This window comes from Plectropomus leopardus, chromosome 16, assembly GCF_026936395.1.
Source record: "Plectropomus leopardus strain MGB_pleo_1.0 chromosome 16, ASM2693639v1, whole genome shotgun sequence".
Taxonomy (NCBI): Eukaryota; Metazoa; Chordata; class Actinopteri; order Perciformes; family Serranidae; genus Plectropomus; species Plectropomus leopardus.
Window position 1 is genome coordinate 10,839,273 of NC_142191.1, and position 5,936 is coordinate 10,845,208.

Genomic DNA, 5,936 nt, shown 5'->3' on the forward strand with positions numbered 1-5,936 from the left:
TATCTGTGCAAGTTATTTCATATTGTTTTGAGGTGTTTTCAGCTGTTTTTGGGACATGTCATATTTTGACATTTTGCCATACTATAGCCTTGCTTTTTCGGTCAAATTTTCAACATGCATATTTATGATGTTTTTGGCTGTTTTTGCAACATTCTATGCTATGGCGCGTCTAGACACGCTATTTTATGCTGTTTTGAGGTGTTTTTAGCTGTTTTTGGGACATGTCATATTTTGACATTTTTGCCATACTATAGCCTTGCCTTTTTGGTCAAATTTTCAACATGCATATTTATGATGTTTTTGGCTGTTTTTGCAACATTCTATGCTATGGCGTGTCTAGACACGCTACTTTAAACCGTTTTGAGGTGTTTTCAGCTGTTTTTGGGACATGTCATATTTTGACATTTTTGCCATACTATAGCCTTGCCTTTTCGCTCATTTTTTCAACATGCATATTTATGGTGTTTTTGACCGTTTTTACAACATTCTATGCAAGGATGTGTCTTTGCAAGTTATTTCATATTGTTTTGTGGTGTTTTCAGCTGTTTTTGGGACATGTCATATTTTGACATTTTTGCCATACTATAGCCTTGCCTTTTTGGTCAAATTTTCAACATGCATATTTATGATGTTTTTGGCTGTTTTTGCAACATTCTATGCTATGGCGTATCTTGGCACGCTATTTATGCTGTTTTGAGGTGTTTTTAGCTGTTTTTGGGACATGTCATATTTTGACATTTTTGCCATACTATAGCCTTGCTTTTTTGGTCAAATTTTCAACATGCATATTTATGATGTTTTTGGCTGTTTTTGCAACATTCTATGCTATGGCGTGTCTAGGCACGCTACTTTATACCGTTTTGAGGTGTTTTCAGCTGTTTTTGGGACATGTCATATTTTGACATTTTTGCCATACTATAGCCTTGCCTTTTCGCTCATTTTTTCAACATGCATATTTATGGTGTTTTTGACCGTTTTTACAACATTCTATGCAAGGATGTGTCTTTGCAAGTTATTTCATATTGTTTTGTGGTGTTTTCAGCTGTTTTTGGGACATGTCATATTTTGACATTTTTGCCATACTATAGCCTTGCCTTTTTGGCCAAATTTTCAACATGCATATTTATGATGTTTTTGGCCGTTTTTGCAACATTCTATGCTATGGCGTGTCTAGGCACGCTATTTTATACTGTTTTGAGGTGTTTTCAGCTGTTTTTGGGACATGTCATATTTTGACATTTTTGCCATACTATAGCCTTGCCTTTTTGGTCAAATTTTCAACATGCATATTTATGATGTTTTTGGCTGTTTTGCAACATTCTATGCTATGGCGTATCTAGGCACGCTTATTTTATGCTGTTTTGAGGTGTTTTAGCTGTTTTTGGGACATGTCATATTTTGACATTTTTGCCATACTATAGCCTTGCCTTTTGGTCAAATTTTCAACATGCATATTTATGATGTTTTTGGCTGTTTTTGCAACATTCTATGCTATGGCGTGTCTAGGCACGCTATTTTATGCTGTTTTGAGGTGTTTTTAGCTGTTTTTGGGACATGTCATATTTTGACATTTTTGCCATACTATAGCCTTGCCTTTTTGGTCAAATTTTCAACATGCATATTTATGGTGTTTTTGGCTGTTTTGCAACATTCTATGCTATGGCGTGTCTAGGCACGCTACTTTATACCGTTTTGAGGTGTTTTCAGCTGTTTTTGGGACATGTCATATTTTGACATTTTTGCCATACTATAGCCTTGCCTTTTCGCTCATTTTTTCAACATGCATATTTATGGTGTTTTTGACCGTTTTTACAACATTCTATGCAAGGATGTGTCTTTGCAAGTTATTTCATATTGTTTTGTGGTGTTTTCAGCTGTTTTTGGGACATGTCATATTTTGACATTTTTGCCATACTATAGCCTTGCCTTTTTGGTCAAATTTTCAACATGCATATTTATGATGTTTTTGGCTGTTTTTGCAACATTCTATGCTATGGCGTGTCTAGGCACGCTATTTTATAGTGTTTTGAGGTGTTTCCAGCTGTTTTTGGGACATGTCATATTTTGACATTTTTGCCATACTATAGCCTTGCCTTTTTGGTCAAATTTTCAACATGCATATTTATGATGTTTTTGGCTGTTTTTGCAACATTCTATGCTATGGCGTGTCTAGGCACGCTATTTTATACTGTTTTGAGGTGTTTTCAGCTATTTTTGGGACATGTCATATTTTGACATTTTTGCCATACTATAGCCTTGCCTTTTTGGTCAAATTTTCAACATGCATATTTATGATGTTTTTGGCTGTTTTTGCAACATTCTATGCTATGGCGTGTCTAGGCACGCTATTTTATGCTGTTTTGAGGTGTTTTTAGCTGTTTTTGGGACATGTCATATTTTGACATTTTTGCCATACTATAGCCTTGCCTTTTTGGTCAAATTTTCAACATGCATATTTATGATGTTTTTGGCTGTTTTTGCAACATTTTATGCTATGGAGTGTCTAGGCACGCTATTTTATGCTGTTTTGAGGTGTTTTTAGCTGTTTTTGGGACATGTCATATTTTGACATTTTTGCCATACTATAGCCTTGCCTTTTTGGTCAAATTTTCAACATGCATAATTATGATGTTTTTGGCTGTTTTTGCAATATTCTATGCTATGGCGTGTCTTGGCACGCTACTTTATACCGTTTTGAGGTGTTTTCAGCTGTTTTTGGGACATGTCATATTTTGACACTTTTGCCATACTATAGCCTTGCCTTTTCGCTCATTTTTTCAACATGCATATTTATGGTGTTTTTGACCGTTTTTGCAACATTCTATGCAAGGATGTGTCTTTGCAAGTTATTTCATATTGTTTTGTGGTGTTTTCAGCTGTTTTTGGGACATGTCATATTTTGACATTTTTGCCATACTATAGCCTTGCCTTTTTGGCCAAATTTTCAACATGCATATTTATGATGTTTTTGGCTGTTTTTGCAATATTCTATGCTATGGCGTGTCTTGGCACACTACTTTATACCGTTTTGAGGTGTTTTCAGCTGTTTTTGGGACATGTCATATTTTGACACTTTTGCCATACTATAGCCTTGCTTTTTTGCTCATTTTTTCAACATGTGTATTTATGGTGTTTTTTTTGCCATTTTTGCAACATTCTATGCCATGGTGTGTCTTTGCGTGCTATTTTATGCTATTTTTAGGTGTTTTTAGCTGTTTTTGGGACATGTCATATTTTGACATTTTTGCCATACTATAGCCTTGCTTTTTCGCTCATTTTTTCAACATGCGTATTTATGGTGTTTTTGGCTGTTTTTGCAACATTCTATGCTATGGCGTGTCTAGGCACGCTATTTTATACTGTTTTGAGGTGTTTTCAGCTTTTTTTGGGACATGTCATATTTTGACATTTTTGCCATACTATAGCCTTACCTTTTTGGTCAAATTTTCAACATGCATATTTATGATGTTTTTGGCTGTTTTTGCAGCATTCTATGCTATGGCGTGTCTAGGCACGCTATTTTATACTGTTTTGAGGTGTTTTCAGCTATTTTTGGGACATGTCATATTTTGACATTTTTGCCATACTATAGCCTTGCCTTTTTGGTCAAATTTTCAACATGCATATTTATGATGTTTTTGGCTGTTTTTGCAACATTTTATGCTATGGAGTGTCTAGGCACGCTATTTTATGCTGTTTTGAGGTGTTTTTAGCTGTTTTTGGGACATGTCATATTTTGACATTTTTGCCATACTATAGCCTTGCCTTTTTGGTCAAATTTTCAACATGCATAATTATGATGTTTTTGGCTGTTTTTGCAATATTCTATGCTATGGCGTGTCTTGGCACGCTACTTTATACCGTTTTGAGGTGTTTTCAGCTGTTTTTGGGACATGTCATATTTTGACACTTTTGCCATACTATAGCCTTGCCTTTTCGCTCATTTTTTCAACATGCATATTTATGGTGTTTTTGACCGTTTTTGCAACATTCTATGCTAGGATGTGTCTTTGCAAGTTATTTCATATTGTTTTGTGGTGTTTTCAGCTGTTTTTGGGACATGTCATATTTTGACATTTTTGCCATACTATAGCCTTGCCTTTTTGGCCAAATTTTCAACATGCATATTTATGATGTTTTTGGCTGTTTTTGCAATATTCTATGCTATGGCGTGTCTTGGCACGCTACTTTATACCGTTTTGAGGTGTTTTCAGCTATTTTTGGGACATGTCATATTTTGACACTTTTGCCATACTATAGCCTTGCCTTTTCGCTCATTTTTTCAACATGCATATTTATGGTGTTTTTGACCGTTTTTGCAACATTCTATGCTAGGATGTGTCTTTGCAAGTTATTTCATGTTGTTTTGTGGTGTTTTCAGCTGTTTTTGGGACATGTCATATTTTGACATTTTTGCCATACTATAGCCTTGCCTTTTTGGCCAAATTTTCAACATGCATATTTATGATATTTTGGGCTGTTTTTGCAATATTCTATGCTATGGCGTGTCTTGGCACGCTATTTTATGCTGTTTTGAGGTGTTTTTAGCTGTTTTTGGGACATGTCATATTTTGACATTTTTGCCATACTATAGCCTTGCCTTTTTGGTCAAATTTTCAACATGCATATTTATGATGTTTTTGGCTGTTTTTGCAACATTCTATGCTATGGCGTGTCTAGGCACGCTATTTTATACTGTTTCAAGGTGTTTTCAGCTGTTTTTGGGACATGTCATATTTTGACATTTTTGCCATACTATAGCCTTGCCTTTTCCGCTCATTTTTTCAACATGCATATTTATGATGTTTTTGGCTGTTTTTGCAACATTCTATGCTAGGATGTGTCTTTGCAAGTTATTTCATGTTGTTTTGTGGTGTTTTCAGCTCTTTTTGGGACATGTCATATTTTGACATTTTTGCCATACTATAGCCTTGCCTTTTTGGTCAAATTTTCAACATGCATAATTATGATGTTTTTGGCTGTTTTTGCAACATTCTATGCTATGGCGCGTCTAGACACGCTATTTTATGCTGTTTTGAGGTGTTTTTAGCTGTTTTTGGGACATGTCATATTTTGACATTTTTGCCATACTATAGCCTTGCCTTTTTGGCCAAATTTTCAACATGCATATTTATGATGTTTTTGGCCGTTTTTGCAACATTCTATGCTATGGCGTTTCTAGGCACGCTATTTTATACCGTTTTGAGGTGTTTTCAGCTGTTTTTGGGACATGTCATATTTTGACATTTTTGCCATACTATAGCCTTGCCTTTTTGGTCAAATTTTCAACATGCATAATTATGACGTTTTTGGCTGTTTTTGCAACATTCTATGCTATGGTGTGTCTAGGCACGCTATTTTATACTGTTTCAAGGTGTTTTTAGCTGTTTTTGGGACATGTCATATTTTGACATTTTTGCCATACTATAGCCTTGCCTTTTCGCTCATATTTTCAACATGTGTATTTACGGTGTTTTTGGCTGTTTTTGCAACATTCTATGCTAGGATGTGTCTTTGCGTGCTATTTTATGCTGTTTTCAGGTATTTTCAGCTGTTTTTGGGACATGTCATATTTTGACATTTTTGCCATACTATAGCCTTGCGTTTTTGGTCAAATTTTCAACATGCACATTTATGATGTTTTTGGCCATATTTGCGACATTCTATGTCATGGTGTGTCTTGGCACGCTATTTTACACTGTTTCAAGGTGTTTTCAGCTGTTTTTGGGACATCATATTTTAACATTTTTGCCATACTATAGCCTTGCCTTTTCGCTCATTTTTTAAACATACATATTTCTGGTGCTTTTGACCATTTTTGCAACATTCTATGCTAGGATGTGTCTTGGCAAGTTATTTCATGATGTTTCGAGGTATTTTCATGACACCGGATGGTTCTTAGTTTTTGGACCACAGTAGCAGAGACGGAAACAGAG